The sequence below is a fragment of the Somniosus microcephalus genome, unplaced genomic scaffold (genome assembly GCF_052327205.1).
Source record: "Somniosus microcephalus isolate GS21.2 unplaced genomic scaffold, FLI_Smic_1.0 scaffold493, whole genome shotgun sequence".
Taxonomy (NCBI): domain Eukaryota; kingdom Metazoa; phylum Chordata; class Chondrichthyes; order Squaliformes; family Somniosidae; genus Somniosus; species Somniosus microcephalus.
Window position 1 is genome coordinate 185542 of NW_028225680.1, and position 16054 is coordinate 201595.

The 16054-nt window shown below is 46.6% G+C and overlaps 5 non-coding genes and 2 pseudogenes across 5 annotated transcripts; all 7 read right to left on the reverse strand.

The window, feature by feature from the left end:
* Window positions 1-232: 232 nt before the first annotated feature.
* On the reverse strand, window positions 233-351 carry LOC147081714 (5S ribosomal RNA; annotated as a pseudogene).
* A 2417-nt stretch (window positions 352-2768) lies between these two features.
* Window positions 2769-2887, reverse strand: LOC147081715 (5S ribosomal RNA). The gene has a single exon (XR_015076518.1). It is a non-coding gene; the product is annotated as a 5S ribosomal RNA (ribosomal RNA).
* A 2419-nt stretch (window positions 2888-5306) lies between these two features.
* LOC147081716 (5S ribosomal RNA) lies at window positions 5307-5425 on the reverse strand. Its single transcript, XR_015076472.1, has one exon. It is a non-coding gene; the product is annotated as a 5S ribosomal RNA (ribosomal RNA).
* A 2421-nt stretch (window positions 5426-7846) lies between these two features.
* LOC147081717 (5S ribosomal RNA) lies at window positions 7847-7965 on the reverse strand. Its single transcript, XR_015076493.1, has one exon. It is a non-coding gene; the product is annotated as a 5S ribosomal RNA (ribosomal RNA).
* Window positions 7966-10382: 2417 nt separating this feature from the next.
* Window positions 10383-10501, reverse strand: LOC147081718 (5S ribosomal RNA). Its single transcript, XR_015076519.1, has one exon. It is a non-coding gene; the product is annotated as a 5S ribosomal RNA (ribosomal RNA).
* A 2423-nt stretch (window positions 10502-12924) lies between these two features.
* Window positions 12925-13043, reverse strand: LOC147081719 (5S ribosomal RNA). Its single transcript, XR_015076521.1, has one exon. It is a non-coding gene; the product is annotated as a 5S ribosomal RNA (ribosomal RNA).
* Window positions 13044-15460: 2417 nt separating this feature from the next.
* LOC147081720 (5S ribosomal RNA) lies at window positions 15461-15579 on the reverse strand (annotated as a pseudogene).
* Window positions 15580-16054: the final 475 nt, after the last annotated feature.

Consider the following 16054-nt stretch of genomic DNA (forward strand, 5'->3'; position numbering starts at 1 on the left):
TTTGGCTATCTTATTTTCTTCTTCTGCTTATTTCGGCCCTGTGTCTGGAGCCCCTTGCATTTGTGTAGCAGCAGGAGAATGTGCAGCGAAGAAATGGTCAAAGGAAAGCGAGAGAGAGAGACAGAGAGAGAGAGAGAGAGAGAGAGAGAGCAGCAAAAAGGATGTTGATTGATTAAGAGCAGTGTGTGCGCGTGTGTGTGCAAAACGTTGAGCAGCCTGTGGCGGCAGCAAAAGCCTACTGCACCCGGTATTCCCAGGCAGTCTCCCATCCAAGTACTAACCAGGCCTGACTCTGCTTAGCTTCCGAGATCAGACGAGATCGGGCGCATTCAGACTAGTATGGCCGCAGGCATATGCTAGCTGGCTTTCTCTTTACTTAAAGCTGTCGCCCATTTTTTTCTCTTCTACGCATTCATACAAGTATTCAACACTCAATTTACATTTACAAATTTTACTCCTCCCGCAACCCCCCACCCCCCCTCCACCTCTTCTTGCTGCTCTGCCTCCCACACAAACAAACTACAAGCCCAACCCTTCATTGCCTTCTATTCAAATATTACATCAAATAAACATGCTCAAACACCAAGTCTTAAGGGCTGTAGTATCTTTCAAACTGGACAAATACCCAGGCCCGCATCAAATCTATCCCACACTCTTAAGAGAAGTAAGACACCAAATAGCACAGGCTCTCACCATCATTTTACAATCCTCTCTGGCTACAGGTGTGGTGCCCGACCACTGGAGGACTGCTAACGTGCTACCGTTCTTTCAAAAGGGAGAGAGGGATAGACCGCATAATTACAGGCCAGTCAGCCTAACCTCGGTGGTGGGAAAATTATTGGAAAAAGTTCTGAGGGACAGGAGAAATCTTCATTTAGAAAGACACGGATTAATCAGGGACAGTCAGCATGGATTTCTTAACGGAAGGTCGTGTCTGACTAACGCAATTCAATTTTTCGAGGAGGTAACAAGGAGGGTCGATGAGGGTAGTGCCTTTGATGTAGTCTATATGGATTTTAGCAAGGCTTTTGATAAGGTCCCGCATGCCAGATTGGTCACGAAAGTAAAAGCCCATGGGATCCAAGGCAAAGTGGCAAGTTGGATCCAAAATTGGCTCAGAGGCAGGAAACAAAGGGTAATGGTCGAAGGGTGTTTTTGTGACCGGAAGGCTGTTTCCAGTGGGGTTCCGCAGGGCTCACAGAATCACAGAAACCCCACAGTGCAGATAGAGGCCATTTCGGCCCATCGAGCCTGCACCGACTCAGTACTGGGCCCTTTGCTTTTTCTGGTATATATCAATGATTTGGATTTGAATGTAGGAAGTATGATTAAGAAGTTTGCAGATGATACAAAAATTGGCCGTGTGGTTAATAATGAAACAGAATGCTGTAGACTGCAGGAAGATATCAATGGACTCGTCTAGTGGGCAGAACAGTGGCAAATGGAATTCAGTTGGAATACACAATAAATGGTAGGACACTGAGAAATGCAGAGGATCAGCGGGACCTTGGAGTGCATGTCCACAGATCCCTGAAGGTAGCAGGACAGGTAGATAAAGTGGTTAAGCAGGCATACGGGATACTTGCCTTTATTAGCCGAGGCGTAGAATATAAGAGCGGGGAGGTTATGCTTCAACTGTATAAAACACTAGTTAGGCCGCAGCTAGAGTGCCGCGTGCAGTTCTGGTCACCACATTACAAGAAGGATGCGATTGCACTAGAGAAGGTGCAGAGGAGATTTCCGAGGATGTTGCCTGGGCTGGGGAATTTTAGTTATGAGGAAAGATTGGATAGGCTGGGGTTGTTTTCTTTGGAACACAGGAGGCTGAGGCGAGACCTAATTGAGGTGTGTAAAATTATGAGGGGCCGAGATAGAGTGGATAGGAAGGACCTATTTCCCTTAGCAGAAGGGTCAATAAAAGATTTCAAGTAATTGGTAGGAGGTTTACAGGGAATTTGAGGAGACATTTTTTCACCCAGTGAATGGTGGGGGTCTGGAATGCACTGCCTGAAAGGGTGGTAGAGGCAGAAACCCTCATCACGTTTAAAAAGTACTTGGATATGCACTTGAACTGCCGTAACCTACAAGGCTACGGACCAAGTGCTGTAAAGTGGGATTTGGGTGGATTGCTCTTTGTCGGCTGGCACGGACAAGATGGGCCGAATGGCCTCCTTCTGTGCTGTAAATTTCTATGATTCTGCCTGATCATGTGACATCTGCCCACACGACTTCTACAAATGTTATTACATTGTAGCCAGGATTGTTTAGTTTCCAATTCCGCCCATTTTGAAGCCAGGTCTCCGTTATAGCTACTATTGCATAACCCCATGTGGCAACTTGCGCCTGCAACTCGTCAATCTTATTTGTAACGCTCCTCGCATTAACACACATGCATTTCAACAGCATGCTAGTTGGCTTTGCTTTTTTCCTGAATTTAACTGCTGCTCTTTCGACATTCTTCTTTGTTCTGTTGCTGTTTGTCCCTCCGAGTTTTCTATGCACCTTGTCTCTCCTCTCTGCTGCTGTGTCCTGGTGGCCCTCCGCCAGTGTGTGTATTTTGGCTATCTTATTTTCTTCTTCTGCTTATTTCGGCCCTGTGTCTGGAGCCCCTTGCATTTGTGTAGCAGCAGGAGAATGTGCAGCGAAGAAATGGTCAAAGGAAAGCAAGAGAGAGAGAGAGAGAGAGCAGCAAAAAGGATGTTGATTGATTAAGAGCAGTGTGTGCGCGTGTGTGTGCAAAACGTTGAGCAGCCTGTGGCGGCAGCAAAAGCCTACTGCACCTGGTATTCCCAGGCAGTCTCCCATCCAAGTACTAACCAGGCCTGACTCTGCTTAGCTTCCGAGATCAGACGAGATCGGGCGCATTCAGACTAGTATGGCCGTAGGCATATGCTAGCTGGCTTTCTCTTTACTTAAAGCTGTCGCCCATTTTTTTCTCTTCCACGCATTCATACAAGCATTCAACACTCAATTTACATTTACAAATTTTACTCCTCCCGCAACCCCCCACCCCCCCTCCACCTCTTCTTGCTGCTCTGCCTCCCACACAAACAAACTACAAGCCCAACCCTTCATTGCCTTCTATTCAAATATTACATCAAATAAACATGCTCAAACACCAAGTCTTAAGGGCTGTAGCATCTTTCAAACTGGACAAATACCCAGGCCCGCATCAAATCTATCCCACACTCTTAAGAGATGTAAGACACCAAATAGCACAGGCTCTCACCATCATTTTACAATCCTCTCTGGCTACAGGTGTGGTGCCCGACCACTGGAGGACTGCTAACGTGCTACCGTTCTTTCAAAAGGGAGAGAGGGATAGACCGCATAATTACAGGCCAGTCAGCCTAACCTCGGTGGTGGGAAAATTATTGGAAAAAGTTCTGAGGGACAGGAGAAATCTTCATTTAGAAAGACACGGATTAATCAGGGACAGTCAGCATGGATTTCTTAACGGAAGGTCGTGTCTGACTAACGCAATTCAATTTTTCGAGGAGGTAACAAGGAGGGTCGATGAGGGTAGTGCCTTTGATGTAGTCTATATGGATTTTAGCAAGGCTTTTGATAAGGTCCCGCATGCCAGATTGGTCACGAAAGTAAAAGCCCATGGGATCCAAGGCAAAGTGGCAAGTTGGATCCAAAATTGGCTCAGAGGCAGGAAACAAAGGGTAATGGTCGAAGGGTGTTTTTGTGACCGGAAGGCTGTTTCCAGTGGGGTTCCGCAGGGCTCACAGAATCACAGAAACCCCACAGTGCAGATAGAGGCCATTTCGGCCCATCGAGCCTGCACCGACTCAGTACTGGGCCCTTTGCTTTTTCTGGTATATATCAATGATTTGGATTTGAATGTAGGAAGTATGATTAAGAAGTTTGCAGATGATACAAAAATTGGCCGTGTGGTTAATAATGAAACAGAATGCTGTAGACTGCAGGAAGATATCAATGGACTCGTCTAGTGGGCAGAACAGTGGCAAATGGAATTCAGTTGGTATACACAATAAATGGTAGGACACTGAGAAATGCAGAGGATCAGCGGGACCTTGGAGTGCATGTCCACAGATCCCTGAAGGTAGCAGGACAGGTAGATAAAGTGGTTAAGCAGGCATACGGGATACTTGCCTTTATTAGCCGAGGCGTAGAATATAAGAGCGGGGAGGTTATGCTTCAACTGTATAAAACACTAGTTAGGCCGCAGCTAGAGTGCCGCGTGCAGTTCTGGTCACCACATTACAAGAAGGATGCGATTGCACTAGAGAAGGTGCAGAGGAGATTTCCGAGGATGTTGCCTGGGCTGGGGAATTTTAGCTATGAGGAAAGATTGGATAGGCTGGGGTTGTTTTCTTTGGAATACAGGAGGCTGAGGCGAGACCTAATTGAGGTGTGTAAAATTATGAGGGGCCGAGATAGAGTGGATAGGAAGGACCTATTTCCCTTAGCAGAAGGGTCAATAATAGATTTCAAGTAATTGGTAGGAGGTTTACAGGGAATTTGAGGAGACATTTTTTCACCCAGTGAATGGTGGGGGTCTGGAATGCACTGCCTGAAAGGGTGGTAGAGGCAGAAACCCTCATCACGTTTAAAAAGTACTTGGATATGCACTTGAACTGCCGTAACCTACAAGGCTACGGACCAAGTGCTGTAAAGTGGGATTTGGGTGGATTGCTCTTTGTCGGCTGGCACGGACAAGATGGGCCGAATGGCCTCCTTCTGTGCTGTAAATTTCTATGATTCTGCCTGATCATGTGACATCTGCCCACACGACTTCTACAAATGTTATTACATTGTAGCCAGGATTGTTTAGTTTCCAATTCCGCCCATTTTGAAGCCAGGTCTCCGTTATGGCTACTATTGCATAACCCCATGTGGCAACTTGCGCCTGCAACTCGTCAATCTTATTTGTAACACTCCTCGCATTAACACACATGCATTTCAACAGCATGCTAGTTGGCTTTGCTTTTTTCCTGAATTTAACTGCTGCTCTTTCTACATTCTTCTTTGTTCTGTTGCTGTTTGTCCCTCCGAGTTTTCTATGCACCTTGTCTCTCCTCTCTGCTGCTGTGTCCTGGTGGCCCTCCGCCAGTGTGTGTATTTTGGCTATCTTATTTTCTTCTTCTGCTTATTTCGGCCCTGTGTCTGGAGCCCCTTGCATTTGTGTAGCAGCAGGAGAATGTGCAGCGAAGAAATGGTCAAAGGAAAGCGAGAGAGAGAGAGAGAGAGAGAGCAGCAAAAAGGATGTTGATTGATTAAGAGCAGTGTGTGCGCGTGTGTGTGCAAAACGTTGAGCAGCCTGTGGCGGCAGCAAAAGCCTACTGCACCCGGTATTCCCAGGCAGTCTCCCATCCAAGTACTAACCAGGCCTGACTCTGCTTAGCTTCCGAGATCAGACGAGATCGGGCGCATTCAGACTAGTATGGCCGTAGGCATATGCTAGCTGGCTTTCTCTTTACTTAAAGCTGTCGCCCATTTTTTTCTCTTCTACGCATTCATACAAGTATTCAACACTCAATTTACATTTACAAATTTTACTCCTCCCGCAACCCCCCACCCCCCCTCCACCTCTTCTTGCTGCTCTGCCTCCCACACAAACAAACTACAAGCCCAACCCTTCATTGCCTTCTATTCAAATATTACATCAAATAAACATGCTCAAACACCAAGTCTTAAGGGCTGTAGCATCTTTCAAACTGGACAAATACCCAGGCCCGCATCAAATCTATCCCACACTCTTAAGAGAAGTAAGACACCAAATAGCACAGGCTCTCACCATCATTTTACAATCCTCTCTGGCTACAGGTGTGGTGCCCGACCACTGGAGGACTGCTAACGTGCTACCGTTCTTTCAAAAGGGAGAGAGGGATAGACCGCATAATTACAGGCCAGTCAGCCTAACCTCGGTGGTGGGAAAATTATTGGAAAAAGTTCTGAGGGACAGGAGAAATCTTCATTTAGAAAGACACGGATTAATCAGGGACAGTCAGCATGGATTTCTTAACGGAAGGTCGTGTCTGACTAACGCAATTCAATTTTTCGAGGAGGTAACAAGGAGGGTCGATGAGGGTAGTGCCTTTGATGTAGTCTATATGGATTTTAGCAAGGCTTTTGATAAGGTCCCGCATGCCAGATTGGTCACGAAAGTAAAAGCCCATGGGATCCAAGGCAAAGTGGCAAGTTGGATCCAAAATTGGCTCAGAGGCAGGAAACAAAGGGTAATGGTCGAAGGGTGTTTTTGTGACCGGAAGGCTGTTTCCAGTGGGGTTCCGCAGGGCTCACAGAATCACAGAAACCCCACAGTGCAGATAGAGGCCATTTCGGCCCATCGAGCCTGCACCGACTCAGTACTGGGCCCTTTGCTTTTTCTGGTATATATCAATGATTTGGATTTGAATGTAGGAAATATGATTAAGAAGTTTGCAGATGATACAAAAATTGGCCGTGTGGTTAATAATGAAACAGAATGCTGTAGACTGCAGGAAGATATCAATGGACTCGTCTAGTGGGCAGAACAGTGGCAAATGGAAGTCAGTTGGAATACACAATAAATGGTAGGACACTGAGAAATGCAGAGGATCAGCGGGACCTTGGAGTGCATGTCCACAGATCCCTGAAGGTAGCAGGACAGGTAGATAAAGTGGTTAAGCAGGCATACGGGATACTTGCCTTTATTAGCCGAGGCGTAGAATATAAGAGCGGGGAGGTTATGCTTCAACTGTATAAAACACTAGTTAGGCCGCAGCTAGAGTGCCGCGTGCAGTTCTGGTCACCACATTACAAGAAGGATGCGATTGCACTAGAGAAGGTGCAGAGGAGATTTCCGAGGATGTTGCCTGGGCTGGGGAATTTTAGTTATGAGGAAAGATTGGATAGGCTGGGGTTGTTTTCTTTGGAACACAGGAGGCTGAGGCGAGACCTAATTGAGGTGTGTAAAATTATGAGGGGCCGAGATAGAGTGGATAGGAAGGACCTATGTCCCTTAGCAGAAGGGTCAATAATAGATTTCAAGTAATTGGTAGGAGGTTTACAGGGAATTTGAGGAGACATTTTTTCACCCAGTGAATGGTGGGGGTCTGGAATGCACTGCCTGAAAGGGTGGTAGAGGCAGAAACCCTCATCACGTTTAAAAAGTACTTGGATATGCACTTGAACTGCCGTAACCTACAAGGCTACGGACCAAGTGCTGTAAAGTGGGATTTGGGTGGATTGCTCTTTGTCGGCTGGCACGGACAAGATGGGCCGAATGGCCTCCTTCTGTGCTGTAAATTTCTATGATTCTGCCTGATCATGTGACATCTGCCCACACGACTTCTACAAATGTTATTACATTGTAGCCAGGATTGTTTAGTTTCCAATTCCGCCCATTTTGAAGCCAGGTCTCCGTTATGGCTACTATTGCATAACCCCATGTGGCAACTTGCGCCTGCAACTCGTCAATCTTATTTGTAACGCTCCTCGCATTAACACACATGCATTTCAACAGCATGCTAGTTGGCTTTGCTTTTTTCCTGAATTTAACTGCTGCTCTTTCGACATTCTTCTTTGTTCTGTTGCTGTTTGTCCCTCCGAGTTTTCTATGCACCTTGTCTCTCCTCTCTGCTGCTGTGTCCTGGTGGCCCTCCGCCAGTGTGTGTATTTTGGCTATCTTATTTTCTTCTTCTGCTTATTTCGGCCCTGTGTCTGGAGCCCCTTGCATTTGTGTAGCAGCAGGAGAATGTGCAGCGAAGAAATGGTCAAAGGAAAGCGAGAGAGAGAGAGAGAGAGAGAGAGCAGCAAAAAGGATGTTGATTGATTAAGAGCAGTGTGTGCGCGTGTGTGTGCAAAACGTTGAGCAGCCTGTGGCGGCAGCAAAAGCCTACTGCACCCGGTATTCCCAGGCGGTCTCCCATCCAAGTACTAACCAGGCCTGACTCTGCTTAGCTTCCGAGATCAGACGAGATCGGGCGTATTCAGACTAGTATGGCCGTAGGCATATGCTAGCTGGCTTTCTCTTTACTTAAAGCTGTCGCCCATTTTTTTCTCTTCTACGCATTCATACAAGTATTCAACACTCAATTTACATTTACAAATTTTACTCCTCCCGCAACCCCCCACCCCCCCTCCACCTCTTCTTGCTGCTCTGCCTCCCACACAAACAAACTACAAGCCCAACCCTTCATTGCCTTCTATTCAAATATTACATCAAATAAACATGCTCAAACACCAAGTCTTAAGGGCTGTAGCATCTTTCAAACTGGACAAATACCCAGGCCCGCATCAAATCTATCCCACACTCTTAAGGGAAGTAAGACACCAAATAGCACAGGCTCTCACCATCATTTTACAATCCTCTCTGGCTACAGGTGTGGTGCCCGACCACTGGAGGACTGCTAACGTGCTACCGTTCTTTCAAAAGGGAGAGAGGGATAGACCGCATAATTACAGGCCAGTCAGCCTAACCTCGGTGGTGGGAAAATTATTGGAAAAAGTTCTGAGGGACAGGAGAAATCTTCATTTAGAAAGACACGGATTAATCAGGGACAGTCAGCATGGATTTCTTAACGGAAGGTCGTGTCTGACTAACGCAATTCAATTTTTCGAGGAGGTAACAAGGAGGGTCGATGAGGGTAGTGCCTTTGATGTAGTCTATATGGATTTTAGCAAGGCTTTTGATAAGGTCCCGCATGCCAGATTGGTCACGAAAGTAAAAGCCCATGGGATCCAAGGCAAAGTGGCAAGTTGGATCCAAAATTGGCTCAGAGGCAGGAAACAAAGGGTAATGGTCGAAGGGTGTTTTTGTGACCGGAAGGCTGTTTCCAGTGGGGTTCCGCAGGGCTCACAGAATCACAGAAACCCCACAGTGCAGATAGAGGCCATTTCGGCCCATCGAGCCTGCACCGACTCAGTACTGGGCCCTTTGCTTTTTCTGGTATATATCAATGATTTGGATTTGAATGTAGGAAGTATGATTAAGAAGTTTGCAGATGATACAAAAATTGGCCGTGTGGTTAATAATGAAACAGAATGCTGTAGACTGCAGGAAGATATCAATGGACTCGTCTAGTGGGCAGAACAGTGGCAAATGGAATTCAGTTGGAATACACAATAAATGGTAGGACACTGAGAAATGCAGAGGATCAGCGGGACCTTGGAGTGCATGTCCACAGATCCCTGAAGGTAGCAGGACAGGTAGATAAAGTGGTTAAGCAGGCATACGGGATACTTGCCTTTATTAGCCGAGGCGTAGAATATAAGAGCGGGGAGGTTATGCTTCAACTGTATAAAACACTAGTTAGGCCGCAGCTAGAGTGCCGCGTGCAGTTCTGGTCACCACATTACAAGAAGGATGCGATTGCACTAGAGAAGGTGCAGAGGAGATTTCCGAGGATGTTGCCTGGGCTGGGGAATTTTAGTTATGAGGAAAGATTGGATAGGCTGGGGTTGTTTTCTTTGGAACACAGGAGGCTGAGGCGAGACCTAATTGAGGTGTGTAAAATTATGAGGGGCCGAGATAGAGTGGATAGGAAGGACCTATTTCCCTTAGCAGAAGGGTCAATAATAGATTTCAAGTAATTGGTAGGAGGTTTACAGGGAATTTGAGGAGACATTTTTTCACCCAGTGAATGGTGGGGGTCTGGAATGCACTGCCTGAAAGGGTGGTAGAGGCAGAAACCCTCATCACGTTTAAAAAGTACTTGGATATGCACTTGAACTGCCGTAACCTACAAGGCTACGGACCAAGTGCTGTAAAGTGGGATTTGGGTGGATTGCTCTTTGTCGGCTGGCACGGACAAGATGGGCCGAATGGCCTCCTTCTGTGCTGTAAATTTCTATGATTCTGCCTGATCATGTGACATCTGCCCACACGACTTCTACAAATGTTATTACATTGTAGCCAGGATTGTTTAGTTTCCAATTCCGCCCATTTTGAAGCCAGGTCTCCGTTATGGCTACTATTGCATAACCCCATGTGGCAACTTGCGCCTGCAACTCGTCAATCTTATTTGTAACACTCCTCGCATTAACACACATGCATTTCAACAGCATGCTAGTTGGCTTTGCTTTTTTCCTGAATTTAACTGCTGCTCTTTCTACATTCTTCTTTGTTCTGTTGCTGTTTGTCCCTCCGAGTTTTCTATGCACCTTGTCTCTCCTCTCTGCTGCTGTGTCCTGGTGGCCCTCCGCCAGTGTGTGTATTTTGGCTATCTTATTTTCTTCTTCTGCTTATTTCGGCCCTGTGTCTGGAGCCCCTTGCATTTGTGTAGCAGCAGGAGAATGTGCAGCGAAGAAATGGTCAAAGGAAAGCGAGAGAGAGAGACAGAGAGAGCAGCAAAAAGGATGTTGATTGATTAAGAGCAGTGTGTGCGCGTGTGTGTGCAAAACGTTGAGCAGCCTGTGGCGGCAGCAAAAGCCTACTGCACCTGGTATTCCCAGGCAGTCTCCCATCCAAGTACTAACCAGGCCTGACTCTGCTTAGCTTCCGAGATCAGACGAGATCGGGCGCATTCAGACTAGTATGGCCGTAGGCATATGCTAGCTGGCTTTCTCTTTACTTAAAGCTGTCGCCCATTTTTTTCTCTTCTACGCATTCATACAAGTATTCAACACTCAATTTACATTTACAAATTTTACTCCTCCCGCAACCCCCCACCCCCCCTCCACCTCTTCTTGCTGCTCTGCCTCCCACACAAACAAACTACAAGCCCAACCCTTCATTGCCTTCTATTCAAATATTACATCAAATAAACATGCTCAAACACCAAGTCTTACGGGCTGTAGCATCTTTCAAACTGGACAAATACCCAGGCCCGCATCAAATCTATCCCACACTCTTAAGAGAAGTAAGACACCAAATAGCACAGGCTCTCACCATCATTTTACAATCCTCTCTGGCTACAGGTGTGGTGCCCGACCACTGGAGGACTGCTAACGTGCTACCGTTCTTTCAAAAGGGAGAGAGGGATAGACCGCATAATTACAGGCCAGTCAGCCTAACCTCGGTGGTGGGAAAATTATTGGAAAAAGTTCTGAGGGACAGGAGAAATCTTCATTTAGAAAGACACGGATTAATCAGGGACAGTCAGCATGGATTTCTTAACGGAAGGTCGTGTCTGACTAACGCAATTCAATTTTTCGAGGAGGTAACAAGGAGGGTCGATGAGGGTAGTGCCTTTGATGTAGTCTATATGGATTTTAGCAAGGCTTTTGATAAGGTCCCGCATGCCAGATTGGTCACGAAAGTAAAAGCCCATGGGATCCAAGGCAAAGTGGCAAGTTGGATCCAAAATTGGCTCAGAGGCAGGAAACAAAGGGTAATGGTCGAAGGGTGTTTTTGTGACCGGAAGGCTGTTTCCAGTGGGGTTCCGCAGGGCTCACAGAATCACAGAAACCCCACAGTGCAGATAGAGGCCATTTCGGCCCATCGAGCCTGCACCGACTCAGTACTGGGCCCTTTGCTTTTTCTGGTATATATCAATGATTTGGATTTGAATGTAGGAAGTATGATTAAGAAGTTTGCAGATGATACAAAAATTGGCCGTGTGGTTAATAATGAAACAGAATGCTGTAGACTGCAGGAAGATATCAATGGACTCGTCTAGTGGGCAGAACAGTGGCAAATGGAATTCAGTTGGAATACACAATAAATGGTAGGACACTGAGAAATGCAGAGGATCAGCGGGACCTTGGAGTGCATGTCCACAGATCCCTGAAGGTAGCAGGACAGGTAGATAAAGTGGTTAAGCAGGCATACGGGATACTTGCCTTTATTAGCCGAGGCGTAGAATATAAGAGCGGGGAGGTTATGCTTCAACTGTATAAAACACTAGTTAGGCCGCAGCTAGAGTGCCGCGTGCAGTTCTGGTCACCACATTACAAGAAGGATGCGATTGCACTAGAGAAGGTGCAGAGGAGATTTCCGAGGATGTTGCCTGGGCTGGGGAATTTTAGTTATGAGGAAAGATTGGATAGGCTGGGGTTGTTTTCTTTGGAACACAGGAGGCTGAGGTGAGACCTAATTGAGGTGTGTAAAATTATGAGGGGCCGAGATAGAGTGGATAGGAAGGACCTATTTCCCTTAGCAGAAGGGTCAATAATAGATTTCAAGTAATTGGTAGGAGGTTTACAGGGAATTTGAGGAGACATTTTTTCACCCAGTGAATGGTGGGGGTCTGGAATGCACTGCCTGAAAGGGTGGTAGAGGCAGAAACCCTCATCACGTTTAAAAAGTACTTGGATATGCACTTGAACTGCCGTAACCTACAAGGCTACGGACCAAGTGCTGTAAAGTGGGATTTGGGTGGATTGCTCTTTGTCGGCTGGCACGGACAAGATGGGCCGAATGGCCTCCTTCTGTGCTGTAAATTTCTATGATTCTGCCTGATCATGTGACATCTGCCCACACGACTTCTACAAATGTTATTACATTGTAGCCAGGATTGTTTAGTTTCCAATTCCGCCCATTTTGAAGCCAGGTCTCCGTTATGGCTACTATTGCATAACCCCATGTGGCAACTTGCGCCTGCAACTCGTCAATCTTATTTGTAACGCTCCTCGCATTAACACACATGCATTTCAACAGCATGCTAGTTGGCTTTGCTTTTTTCCTGAATTTAACTGCTGCTCTTTCGACATTCTTCTTTGTTCTGTTGCTGTTTGTCCCTCCGAGTTTTCTATGCACCTTGTCTCTCCTCTCTGCTGCTGTGTCCTGGTGGCCCTCCGCCAGTGTGTGTATTTTGGCTATCTTATTTTCTTCTTCTGCTTATTTCGGCCCTGTGTCTGGAGCCCCTTGCATTTGTGTAGCAGCAGGAGAATGTGCAGCGAAGAAATGGTCAAAGGAAAGCGAGAGAGAGAGAGAGAGAGAGAGAGAGCAGCAAAAAGGATGTTGATTGATTAAGAGCAGTGTGTGCGCGTGTGTGTGCAAAACGTTGAGCAGCCTGTGGCGGCAGCAAAAGCCTACTGCACCTGGTATTCCCAGGCGGTCTCCCATCCAAGTACTAACCAGGCCTGACTCTGCTTAGCTTCCGAGATCAGACGAGATCGGGCGCATTCAGACTAGTATGGCCGTAGGCATATGCTGGCTGGCTTTCTCTTTACTTAAAGCTGTCGCCCATTTTTTTCTCTTCTACGCATTCATACAAGTATTCAACACTCAATTTACATTTACAAATTTTACTCCTCCCGCAACCCCCCACCCCCCCTCCACCTCTTCTTGCTGCTCTGCCTCCCACACAAACAAACTACAAGCCCAACCCTTCATTGCCTTCTATTCAAATATTACATCAAATAAACATGCTCAAACACCAAGTCTTAAGGGCTGTAGCATCTTTCAAACTGGACAAATACCCAGGCCCGCATCAAATCTATCCCACACTCTTAAGGGAAGTAAGACACCAAATAGCACAGGCTCTCACCATCATTTTACAATCCTCTCTGGCTACAGGTGTGGTGCCCGACCACTGGAGGACTGCTAACGTGCTACCGTTCTTTCAAAAGGGAGAGAGGGATAGACCGCATAATTACAGGCCAGTCAGCCTAACCTCGGTGGTGGGAAAATTATTGGAAAAAGTTCTGAGGGACAGGAGAAATCTTCATTTAGAAAGACACGGATTAATCAGGGACAGTCAGCATGGATTTCTTAACGGAAGGTCGTGTCTGACTAACGCAATTCAATTTTTCGAGGAGGTAACAAGGAGGGTCGATGAGGGTAGTGCCTTTGATGTAGTCTATATGGATTTTAGCAAGGCTTTTGATAAGGTCCCGCATGCCAGATTGGTCACGAAAGTAAAAGCCCATGGGATCCAAGGCAAAGTGGCAAGTTGGATCCAAAATTGGCTCAGAGGCAGGAAACAAAGGGTAATGGTCGAAGGGTGTTTTTGTGACCGGAAGGCTGTTTCCAGTGGGGTTCCGCAGGGCTCACAGAATCACAGAAACCCCACAGTGCAGATAGAGGCCATTTCGGCCCATCGAGCCTGCACCGACTCAGTACTGGGCCCTTTGCTTTTTCTGGTATATATCAATGATTTGGATTTGAATGTAGGAAGTATGATTAAGAAGTTTGCAGATGATACAAAAATTGGCCGTGTGGTTAATAATGAAACAGAATGCTGTAGACTGCAGGAAGATATCAATGGACTCGTCTAGTGGGCAGAACAGTGGCAAATGGAATTCAGTTGGAATACACAATAAATGGTAGGACACTGAGAAATGCAGAGGATCAGCGGGACCTTGGAGTGCATGTCCACAGATCCCTGAAGGTAGCAGGACAGGTAGATAAAGTGGTTAAGCAGGCATACGGGATACTTGCCTTTATTAGCCGAGGCGTAGAATATAAGAGCGGGGAGGTTATGCTTCAACTGTATAAAACACTAGTTAGGCCGCAGCTAGAGTGCCGCGTGCAGTTCTGGTCACCACATTACAAGAAGGATGCGATTGCACTAGAGAAGGTGCAGAGGAGATTTCCGAGGATGTTGCCTGGGCTGGGGAATTTTAGTTATGAGGAAAGATTGGATAGGCTGGGGTTGTTTTCTTTGGAACACAGGAGGCTGAGGCGAGACCTAATTGAGGTGTGTAAAATTATGAGGGGCCGAGATAGAGTGGATAGGAAGGACCTATTTCCCTTAGCAGAAGGGTCAATAATAGATTTCAAGTAATTGGTAGGAGGTTTACAGGGAATTTGAGGAGACATTTTTTCACCCAGTGAATGGTGGGGGTCTGGAATGCACTGCCTGAAAGGGTGGTAGAGGCAGAAACCCTCATCACGTTTAAAAAGTACTTGGATATGCACTTGAACTGCCGTAACCTACAAGGCTACGGACCAAGTGCTGTAAAGTGGGATTTGGGTGGATTGCTCTTTGTCGGCTGGCACGGACAAGATGGGCCGAATGGCCTCCTTCTGTGCTGTAAATTTCTATGATTCTGCCTGATCATGTGACATCTGCCCACACGACTTCTACAAATGTTATTACATTGTAGCCAGGATTGTTTAGTTTCCAATTCCGCCCATTTTGAAGCCAGGTCTCCGTTATGGCTACTATTGCATAACCCCATGTGGCAACTTGCGCCTGCAACTCGTCAATCTTATTTGTAACACTCCTCGCATTAACACACATGCATTTCAACAGCATGCTAGTTGGCTTTGCTTTTTTCCTGAATTTAACTGCTGCTCTTTCTACATTCTTCTTTGTTCTGTTGCTGTTTGTCCCTCCGAGTTTTCTATGCACCTTGTCTCTCCTCTCTGCTGCTGTGTCCTGGTGGCCCTCCGCCAGTGTGTGTATTTTGGCTATCTTATTTTCTTCTTCTGCTTATTTCGGCCCTGTGTCTGGAGCCCCTTGCATTTGTGTAGCAGCAGGAGAATGTGCAGCGAAGAAATGGTCAAAGGAAAGCGAGAGAGAGAGAGAGAGAGAGCAGCAAAAAGGATGTTGATTGATTAAGAGCAGTGTGTGCGCGTGTGTGTGCAAAACGTTGAGCAGCCTGTGGCGGCAGCAAAAGCCTACTGCACCTGGTATTCCCAGGCAGTCTCCCATCCAAGTACTAACCAGGCCTGACGCTGCTTAGCTTCCGAGATCAGACGAGATCGGGCGCATTCAGACTAGTATGGCCGTAGGCATATGCTAGCTGGCTTTCTCTTTACTTAAAGCTGTCGCCCATTTTTTTCTCTTCTACGCATTCATACAAGTATTCAACACTCAATTTACATTTACAAATTTTACTCCTCCCGCAACCCCCCACCCCCCCTCCACCTCTTCTTGCTGCTCTGCCTCCCACACAAACAAACTACAAGCCCAACCCTTCATTGCCTTCTATTCAAATATTACATCAAATAAACATGCTCAAACACCAAGTCTTAAGGGCTGTAGCATCTTTCAAACTGGACAAATACCCAGGCCCGCATCAAATCTATCCCACACTCTTAAGAGAAGTAAGACACCAAATAGCACAGGCTCTCACCATCATTTTACAATCCTCTCTGGCTACAGGTGTGGTGCCCGACCACTGGAGGACTGCTAACGTGCTACCGTTCTTTCAAAAGGGAGAGAGGGATAGACCGCATAATTACAGGCCAGTCAGCCTAACCTCGGTG